This window comes from Lithobates pipiens, unplaced genomic scaffold (genome assembly GCF_037356315.1).
Source record: "Lithobates pipiens isolate NorthernLeopardFrog02 unplaced genomic scaffold, aLitPip1_a1.2 Scaffold_23, whole genome shotgun sequence".
In the NCBI taxonomy this organism is placed as follows: Eukaryota; Metazoa; Chordata; class Amphibia; order Anura; family Ranidae; genus Lithobates; species Lithobates pipiens.
The window spans coordinates 111,139,102-111,150,351 of NW_027507785.1; the positions used below are offsets into that span (position 1 = coordinate 111,139,102).

Genomic DNA, 11,250 nt, shown 5'->3' on the forward strand with positions numbered 1-11,250 from the left:
ATTGGCCTGTGTATGTATGAATGTGATTTAGGGTCCTTAGATAGTAAGCTTCTTGAGGGCAGGGACTGATGTTGATGTATATGTAAATTGAATAATATAAACACTATATAAGTACCTAAAAGATATCAATATTTTCTGGGGATCACACAAGACTGCTGCTTATATTTACTGCTGATAACTGATCGATTTGTCCCCCTCTCTTCTCTTGTCTTACCTTCTCAGCTCCACACCATGTGGGACAGCCAGAGATTGCGGGCTCCTCTGCTCTGTTGTGAGTGGGACTGGAGGAGGGAATGATGTCACGTTGGGGTGCACCGTGCTCAGCACCTCATTGGCTGGAAGCACCTGGCACGGCACCTGTGCTGGCACCCAGGCTGCCGACTAATCATATTTGGGATTCAGATTGCCAGGGTCTGGTGGCGGCGAACACCAACCAATCCAATTTGCACACAGATGGCCATGTCCGGGTGAGACCTGCACACTTGCTCAGTGACAGTCAGCACTATGCTGGCAGACCCGCAGAGTTTTTGCACAGCCAACGCCGGGCCCGGCAAACAACATGAATAATCCCACGACACACAGTTTGAGAAACACTGCTCTAAAGGATACCTTAATTTGCTCTATGTTACAGGTTAGAACTGTATTTAAGGTGCAACATGGTGCATATGATGTCCCCACCCTTAACCACTTCTGGACCGGCTCCCGCCGATATATGTCGGCACTTTGAAGAAGGATATCAGCTGCCATAATCCCGGTATCCTCTTCTTCAGTGAGCGGTCCGGTTTCCGATAAAAGTGGTCTCTGTGGTGGATTCGCCGCAAGATCACTCTTATCGCCTCCACCCCCCCCCCCCCCGCCGATCTCTGGTGCCCTCCGCCTCTTACCAGAGCCATTGGTAATGGCGGAGGTGATCGGGTCTGCTCCCTTGCTTGGTATGGAGACGAGTGAGAGCAAGATGGCCCCCATCCGTCTCCATACCATTGCAAAACGTCACTTCAGCCCATAGCTATTAAAGAGTTTTTTTATTGCCAAGCTCGTGTGCAAAAGCGAATGCACACGTGAGCAGCGCCCGCATATGAAAATGGTGTTCAAACTACACATGTGAGGTATCGCCATGATCTGTAGAGCGAGAACAATATTATAGCTCTGGACCTCCTCTGTAACTCAAAACCTGCATCCTGTAGAATTTTTTAAATGTCGACAATGGAGATTTTTAAGGCTAAAAGTTTGTCGCCATTCCACGAGCGGGCGCAATATTAAAGAGTGACATGTTGGGTACCAATTTACTCGTAACTATCTTTCACATCATAAAAATACACTTATTTGAATTAAAAAATCAGACAAAAGCAAAAAAAATTTATCTTGTGAAAGATAATGTTACGACGAGTAAATTGGTACCCAACATGTCACTCTTTAATATTGTGCCCGCTCGTGGAATGGCGACAAACTTTTACCCTTAAAAATCTCCATTGTCGACATTTAAAAAAATCTACAGGATGCATGTCTTGAGTTATAGAGGAGGTCCAGAGCTACAATTATTGCTCTTGCTCTACCGATCACGGTGATACCTAATATGTGTGGTTTGAACACCGTTTTCATATGCGGGCGCTACTTACGTATGTGTTCGCTTCTGCATGCGAGCTCCACGTGATGGGCGTCTTTAAAAAAAAAATGTTTTCTTATTTATTTTACCTTTTATTTTTTATTTTTACACTGTTCTTTAAAAAAAAAAGTGTCACTTTTATTCCTATTACAAGGGATATAAACATCCCTTGTAATAGAAAAAAAGCATGAGAGGGCCTCTTAAAGGGGTGGTAAAGGGAATTTAACCACTTGACAACAGGGCACTTAAACACCCCTCGTGACCACACCAATTTTCAGCTTTCGGTGCTCTCACAATTTGAATGACAATTACTCAGTCATGTAACACTGTACCCAAATTAATTCTTTGTCCTTTTTTTCCACAAATAGAGCTTTCTTTTGGTGGCATTTGATAACCTCTGGGTTTTTTATTTTTTGCACTATAAATGAAAAGAGACCGAAAATTTGGGGGGAAAAAAACGCATTTTTCTTTGTTTCTGTGATAAAATTTTGCAAATTATTTATTTTTTTCATGAATTTTGGCCACAATTTATACTGCTACATATCTTTGGTAAAAAATAACCCAAATTAGTGGATATTATTTGGTCTTTGTGAAAGTAATGCTGGCCATACATTATACAATTTTATTCTATAGATTTCCTTTAGATTTACCAAAACCATATAATATGAGGTCAAATCTAAACACTTTCAATTTGTGTGCAATCAGACAGGCCCTTGTACCACACAGTTGAAGGTAAATCTAAAGGAAATTGAATAAGAAAATTGTATGTGTATGGTCAGCTTTAGAGAGTCTACAAGCTGTGGTGCAAATCATACAAAATTGATCACACCTGATGTACTGGTGGCCTATCTCATTTCTTGTGACCCGAACAAGCCAGGAAAGTACAAATACCCCCCAAGTGACCCCTTTTTGGAAAGTAGACATTCCAAGGTATGTAAGAGTATAGTATAGTAAGAGGCATGGTGAGCTTTTTGATGTTGTAATTTTTTCCCACAATTCTTTGCAAAATTAAGATTTTTTTAAATTTTCTTATTTTTCACAAAATTGTAATTGTAATAGTTTATTTCTCTCATGTGGCATGTGTATACCATAGATGATGCCCCAAAATAAATTTTGATACTCCTCCTGAGTATTATGATACCACATGTGTGGGACTTTTCCACAGCCTGGCTACTTAGAGAGGCCCAACATGCAGGGAGTGCCGTCACGTGTTCTAGGAGCATAAATTACACATCTAACTTTTTGACTAACTATTACACTTTTGAAGGCCCTGGAGCACCAGGACAGTGACACTGACGTGGCACTGATGACAGGTGGCACTGATACGTGGCACTGATGACACGTGACACTGATGTGGCACTGATGACAGATGCCACTAATACGTGGCACTGAAGACACATGACACTGATGACAGATGGCACTAATATGTGGCACTGATGACACGTGGCACTAATACGTGGCACTGACAGATGGCCCTAATACGTGGCACTGATGACAGATGCACTAATATGTGGCACTGATGACAGATGGCACTAATACGTGGCACTGAAACGTGACGCTGATGACAGGTGGCACTGATGCGTGGCATTGATGACACGTGACACTGATAACAGATGGCACGTGACACTGACAGGTGGCACTGATGACAGATGGCACTGATACGTGGCACTGATGACAGATGGCACTAATATGTGGCACTGATGACACATGACAGTGATATGGCACTGATGACAGATGGCACTATGTGGCACTGATGACACATGGCACTGATGTGGCACTGATCACAGATGGCATTATATGTGTCACTGATGACAGATGGCACTTATACGTGGCACTGGAGACAGATGGCACTGACAGGTGGCATTGGGGCAAATGGCACTGACAGGTGGCACTGGGGCAAATGGAACTGGGGACAGATGGCACTGACAGGTGGCACACTGGGGACAGATGGCACTGACAGGTGGCACACTGGGGACAGATGGCACACTGGGGACAACTGGCACACTGGGGACAGATGGCACACTGGGGACAGATTACTTTCGGCCACTGCAGCCGCTAATCTCTCCCTCCTCACATGCTGTCTGTGTGAGGAGGGAGAGCCAGCGATGAGAGTTGATCTCATATGTTTACATATGAGATCATCTCTCATTGGGCACGCCGATTGCGCTGTAAACGGCCGCTGTTATTGGCCGTTTACAGCGATCTGTGACTGGCTGTGTCCAGGGGACACGGGCAGCAAAGAACTTCCCAGATGCGCACTCGCGGGAGCGCGCATTGCGGAAGTAAACAGGAGGCTGTCCAGGGATGGCCTCCCGGCAATTGGCAGATGTCTTTCGGCTATAGGGCGGACGCCTAGTGGTTAAAAAAAATAACAAACATGTTATACTTACCTCCACTGTGCAGCTCGTTTTGCACAGAGTGGCCCCGAACCTGGTCTTCTGGGGTCCCTCGCGGCTGTCTCTGCTTCCCCCCGCAAGTACTTCTCATGTTCATGCGAGCTCCCTCGCATGGTGAGAAGCACTTGTGGGTGCGCTCCCGTGATACAGCCGCCGGCTATAGCCGCTCACTGTATCACTCGGCCCCGCCCCCGGTGCGCCGTGTCATTGGATGTGATTGACAGCAGCACGAGCCAATGGCTGCGTTGCTTTCAATCCATCCACTCTAGCCAATCAATGGCCAGGCTGAGTGGCGAAGAGGATGTCAGAGGCGAACGCGGGACTTTCGAGGGGTCAGGTAAGTAAAATGGGGGGGCTGGGGGCGCCAGCACTGTCAGATGTTTTTTCACCTTAATGCATAGAATGCATTAAGGTGAAATAATGTTCACCTTTACAACCCCTTTAAATATGAGATCTGGGGTCAAAAATACCTCAGATCTCATATTTACACTAAAATGCAATAATAATAAAAAAAAAAATGTTGTCATTTAAAAAAAATAAAAATAAGAAAATCGCCCTTTAAGAGCTATGGACGGAAGTGACGTTTTGATGTCTCTTCCGCCCTGCAATGATATGGAGACGGGTGGGGGCCACTCATCTCCATGTCAGGCTAGGGACAGGATCCGATCGCCTCTGCCACTACTGACGGCTCCAGTAAGTGGCGGAGGGCACCGGAGCAAGGCAGGAGTGATCTTGTGGCAAATTCAGAGACCACTTTTATCTTGACCACCCGCTGAAGAAGAGGATACCGGGCTATGGCAGCTAGTTGTACACTTGCAGAGCACTTAAAGCACAAGTTCTAGTTCACACTTTTCCAAATTCAGCCACAGTGACCCCTGTGGTGGAATGACTATTGCACAACATAACTGAATCAAAACTTGCAGCAGACTTGCAGAATGTTTGCAAAGAAAGCTGATCTGGAGTCATGCAATGTGGACATGGCTGCAGTTGTGCAACAAACTTGTGAAGCCTGGCAAGTCTAGCAATAGGTTAGCAAGTCATTATCAAACTTGCAACTCAATTGCTTGCTATCTGGGTAGTTCTCAATAAAAACACCTGTGCGCTAATCACCGCAGTTGTAGTCCAGTTACACTTCCTCCAACTCTACAACTGAAAGCTGGTACCTTGGTATGGGCAGAAAGCAGGAGGAAGAGTCTGCAGGAACTTGGCATTGCACCTGCGATCCACTGATCGTGGATGCAATACATTGCAGGCTCCTGTAAAAAAAAAAAAAAATGCACATTTATTTTTTTCTGCAAAAATATGTGCTTTGATTAATATTTTTTAAAAGGTAAACTTAGCCTTTAAACCCAAAACCTTTTGTAGCCATCTATTTTTATAAAGAAAAAGGGAAAAAACTATAGATGCCTACCTTTTTGTTTCTCTTCGAGGTCTTTCAGCCGAAGGTGAAATGGCTTATTGGGCACTGCTATTAATAAGATACCAGGGTCAATTGTCTCTGATTCAGATCTCTCTCATTGGATACTTACAGTGACCCTAGAGCCAATTATTGTTTGTTGTACAGTATAAGGTTGTTAGAGAGTTGGAATAAACATAAGAGCAGAGTGAATAGAGTCTTTATAAAATGTTGGCGCGGAAAGGACGGTTGGAAGCTTAGCAGGAGGAGGGTGAATAACATATTTATAGTTGGGGTTTCAGGATATGGGTAGGGGCAGAGCGAAAAGAGAATGAATACGCTTTTTGAGGAATCCAAACATTAAATTAATATCTACACAATATATGCTTTTGCGGTATATCTAATAAGAGCTTTTTTTTTTTTTTTACAGAGCTGTCTTATTTCATGAAAAGAGTCACATAGGTATTATGAAATACCTGTATTTTGTCAGCATATAAATGGATAGTTCCCGATTTATACATGGTCCAAACTTTGTATGAACTTTCTCGTTTTAAAGCCACTCATTATACACAGGCGTGACCAGAGGTGCCTAGCGCAAACCAGCTTCTACTAGTTTCCAATGAAGTGAGGCATTTTGTGGCTGAAAGATATTTTATACCCTTACAGACTATTCCTGTTGTATAATATTAGCAGTAACTGGGGAAAGTTTTATGTTGCGGGAAATAAGGTCTTAAAATATTGCCTTGTATTTACACACTGTAATAATTATGTAAGAGAGGTGATTGTTACAACATCCAGTAGCAACACCCAGCAATCTGGATAGTGGTAAGGTATTTCAGCTATCATTAGTAAACAAAAAATAAAACACTACAGCGCTACAGTCCATAGAGTCAAAGACAGCAATTATAAAAATGATAGGATGAATGATTAAATCATGAAATAGTTTCACAAAAAATAGTTTAGGCTGGATTCACAACTATGCAGTTTTAGTGCTTTTTGCATTTTGCAGATTTGCACTACAGAATGTGTTTCGTAGGAAACCATGGTTTATGGACTGTAGTACAAATCTGCAAAATGCAAAAACCACTAAAAACACATAGGTGTGAATCCAGCGTTAGAGAATATAAATCCGCAATGATAAAAAGACAATCAGCGTCTTGATATGTCAAAGGCCAGATTCCCTCCTATGCATTTTTAGGCTTTTTGCATTTTGCAGATTTGCATTACAGTCCATTTAACATGGTTTCCTATGGAACACGTTCTGTAGTGCAAATCTGCAAAATGCAAAAAGCACTAAGAATGCATAGGTGTGAATCAGGCCAAAGAAAGGGGTTAAACCAATATGGTGTATGTATGTTTGCTGTGCTGCTCCATTAACTAGCATCAAGACTGATAGCTGCAAACATAAAGATAAAAGAGAGCGCAATGGCCCCTAGTGCAAAACCATTTTTTAGATAAAATGAACTACTACTGGACCAGTCGCCACAGTTGTACTGCGGCAAGTTGACCCCCCTGCGTCATCGTAAGTCGGCAGCTTTAAGAGGAACAGGGGGCGCGCAGGGGTTACCAGGATTGTGCGCGTGTGCCCATGGCACAACACCGGAGCCGATGGGTGATATCTGCCGGCCACCCACGATCGCTCCACAGAGAGACAGAACACGGATCTGTCAATGTAAACAGACAGATCCCAGTTCTGTCAGGAAAGTAGAGTGAGATCTGCTGTTCCTAGTGATCAGCAACAGCGATCTCTCTCCTCCTCCAGTCACTACACTGCCCCCACAGTTATATACACCTCCCTAGGGAACACTTAAACCCTTGATCGCCCCCTAGTGTTAACCTCTTCTTTGCCAGTTGCATTTATACAGTAATCAGTGGCTATTTTTTAGCACTGATTGCTGTATAAATGTCAGTGGTTCCAAAAAAGTGTCAAAAGTGTCTGATCTGTCCGCCGCAATGTCACAATCCCACTAAAAATTGCTGATCACCGCCATTATTACAAAAAAAATAAAAAATAATGAAAATGCCATACATTTATCCACTAAAACTTTTGAAGAAACCAAATCAATATATACTTGCAATTTTTTTTACCAAAAATATGTAGAATACATATTGGCCTAAACTGATGAAGAGAATTTTTTTTTTTTTTTTTTTTTGGGGATATTTATTATAGAAAAAAGTAAAAAATATTGTTTTTTTTCCAAATTGTCGTTTTATTTTATTTATAGCGCAGAAAAATAAAAACCGCAGAGGTGATCAAATGCCACCAAAAGAAAGCTCTATTTGTGGGGAAAAAAGGGACACAAATTTTGCTTGGGTACAACGTCCCATGACCGCGCAATTGTCAGTTAAAACGATGCAGTGCCGTATCACAAAAAATGGCCTGGTCAGGAAGGTGGCAAATCCTTCCGGTCCTTAAATAGTTAAATAGACAAAGTAACACTGAACACTCACATTGTGTTGGTAAAAATAAGCGCATCTGTGTAAGGCTGTAGTGGTTCTCCTGAGTTCAGGATTCCAGGCTGGATCCAAGGCAAGCTGGCACGAGAGCCTCCCCCTCACAGTGGAGATCCTGGAAAGGCAGGAAGACTCCTCACACATACACATGCACGTGATCCTCAAACAAAGCTAGCTGGTAAGTGACACTGGTGATTGCTATGACTACGCGTTTCCGTGGGTGGGGCCTCCTCCACCAGCATCACCTACCAGCTGGCTTTGTTTGAGGATCAAGTGCATGTGTATCCGTGTGGTCTTCCTGCCTTTCCAGGATCCTCGCTGTGAGCAGGTGGCTTGTGGGCGGCTGCTCACAGATAAATCAGAGACAGGGACTGTCAGCTTTCCTTTGTTTCAGCCTGGAATCCTGAACTCAGGAGAGCCACTACAGCCTTACACAGACACGCTTTCTATCATTAGTAACTGTGCATAAGGTTTATGGTTTTGCATTACTTTCGTAAAGAGCGCTATCACTGCCAATGCTGACCACCTTCTGAAAATGCTAGTTCCTTGGCTGTTATGCTAATGTAGCACCCTGTGGCTTAGTGTGCTAAGTGTACATAGTTTTTTTGTGTAAGCTGTAAAGTAGGTAAATTTGGCTTGCCTGGCAGCCAAGCTTGGATTCAATCTGGGTCAGGGATGAGTGACCCTGGAGGACTCATCAAGCAGCACCTCTAGTGACTCCCACTGCTCTCTGGAACCTTGGAGAAGCATCCAGAAGAAGAGGGTGGAGTCTGGGAGAAGCTGATTGTAGTATTGAAGGCAACTCCAGCCAATCCCCAGCAAGTGGGCTGACAGGGGGCAGGTACCTCTTAAATACTCCTGAGTCATTCCAGCAGGGGCAGTCAGGTGGAAGAGGGAGTGCTGAGAAGGCTGTCGGTGGCTCATGATGGTGGGGACGGACATCTGATGGGGACTGATGGGGACATCTGATGTATAGAAGGACTCTGATGGGGACATCTGATGTATAGGAGGACTCTGATGGGGACATCTGATGTAAAGGGAGACTCTGATGGGGATATCTGCTGTAAAGGGGGATTCTGATGGAGACATCTGATGTAATAAGGGACTCTGATGGGGACATCTGATGTGATGGGGGACTCTAATGGGGACATCTGATGTGAAGGGGGATTTTGATGGTGACATCTAATGTGAAGGGGACTCTGATGGTGACATCTGATGTAAAGGGGGACTCTGACTGGGACATCTGATGTAAAGGGGGACTCTGATGGGGACATCTAAAGTAAAGGGGGCTCTGATCGGGACATCTGATGTAAACGGGGACTCTGATCGGGACATCTGATGTAAAGTGGACAAAACAAGAGTTTAGTTTTGCATGTGTGCGCTGTAATATTTTTGTTCTGTTGTATGGTCTTATGGCAGAACCATCTTTATGCATTTTTTTAGGGTGTGCCCCCAAAATATCTTGTTTTGTCTATTGTATGGATTCTGACCAAATCCTGTTGGGTGGAGCACCCCACTCCCTCAGTAAGTACCTCTCATTAGTAACCACCTGTGTCATGGTGGAGACATCATGTTCTCCCATATAGAGGAGTATAGCTCCCATGGTTCAGAGAAGCAGCATCTCCTAGTCTATGGATAGTGTAGGACCCACTAATCATGGGGTACATTGTCGCAGTAAGTGGGCTTAAGCACCGTATAGCAATATGGTGTGACCAAATCCCAATATTTTTTGATAATGTTTTTTGAAAATGTCTAGGTGTTTTTAAAAAGCCTTGCTGGAGGTAAATGTTAGTTTTGCATGTGTGCGCTGTAATATTTTTGATCTGATGTAAAGTGGGGCTCTGATGGGGACATCTGATGTAAAGGGGACTCTGATGGGGATATCTGATGTAAAGAGGGACTCTGATGGTGATATCTGATGTAAAGGGGGACTCGGATGGGGATGCCTGATGTAAAGAGGGACTCTGATGAGGACACCTGATGTAAAGAGGGACTCTGATGGGGACACCTGATGTGAAGGGAAACTCTGATGGTGACATCTGATGTGAAGGGAAACTCTGGTGACATCTGATGTAAAGGGGGACTCTGATAGGGACATCTGATGTGAAGGGGGACTCTGATGGTGACATCTGATGTGAAGAGGTACTCTGGTGGTGACATCTGATGTAAAGGTGGACTCTGATGGGGACATCTGCTGTAAAGGGGGACTCTGATGGGGACATCTGATGTATCGGGAGACTCTGATGGAGACATCTAATGTGACGGGGGACTCTGATGGGGACATCTAATGTGACGGGGGACTCTGATGGGGACATCTGATGTGAAGGCCACTCTGACGGTGGCTTCTGATGTAAAGGGGAACTCTGATCGGGACATCTGGTGTAAGGGGGGACTCTGATTGGGACATCTGATGTAAAGGGGGGCTCTGATGGGAACATCTGGTGTAAAGGGGGACTCTGATCAGGACATCTAATGTAAAAAGGGACCCTGATGCGGACATCTGATGTGAAGGAGGACTTTGATGGTGACATCTGATGTAAAGGGGGACTCTGATGGTGACATCAGCTGTAAAATGGGGACTCTGACGGGGACATCAGAAGTAAAGGGGGACTCTGATGGGGACATTTGACGTAAAGTGGGACTCTGATGGGGATATCTGATGTAAAGAGGGACTCTGATGGTGATACCTGAAGTAAAGAGGGACTCTGATGGGGACACCTGATGTAAAGGGGGACTCTGATGTGAAGGGAAACTCTGATGGTGACATCTGATGTGAAGGGAAACTCTGGTGACATCTGATGTAAAGGGGGACTCTGATAGGGACATCTGATGTGAAGGGGTACTCTGATGGTGACATCTGATGTGAAGAGGTACTCTGGTGGTGACATCTGATGTAAAGGTGGACTCTGATGGGGACATCTGCTGTAAAGGGGGACTCTGATGGGGACATCTGATGTATCGGGAGACTCTGATGGGGACATCTGATGTGACGAGGGACTCTGATGGGGACATCTGATGTGAAGGGGACTCTTACGGTGGCTTCTGATGTAAAGGGGAACTCTGATTGGGACATCTGGTGTAAAGGGGGACTCTGATGAGGACATCTCATGTAAAGGGGGGCTCTGATGGGGACATCTGATGTAAAGGGGGACTCTGATCGGGACATCTGATGTAAAGGGGGACCCTGATGGGGACATCTGATGTGAAGGTGGACTTTGATGGTGACATCTTATGTAAAGGGGGACTCTGATGGTGACATCTGCTGTAAAATGGGGACTCTGACGGGGACATCAGAAGTAAACAGGAACTCTGATGGGGACATTTTACATAAAGTGGGACTCCGATGGGGGCATCTGATGTGAAGGGGGACTCTGATGGTGACATCTGATTTAAAGCGGCTC

General features: G+C 44.6%; 1 protein-coding gene across 1 annotated transcript in view; it reads right to left on the bottom strand.

Moving 5' to 3' along the window:
• LOC143927808 (inter-alpha-trypsin inhibitor heavy chain H3-like) overlaps nt 1–5,553 on the bottom strand; it is a 122,523-nt gene extending 116,970 nt beyond the window's left edge. Inside the window, exon 1 of the mRNA XM_077452187.1 lies at nt 5,411–5,553. The gene's annotated coding sequence lies outside the window, so the exon portion shown is untranslated. The remainder of the gene's footprint in view (nt 1–5,410) is intronic.
• Between the last annotated feature and the right edge of the window lie 5,697 nt (nt 5,554–11,250).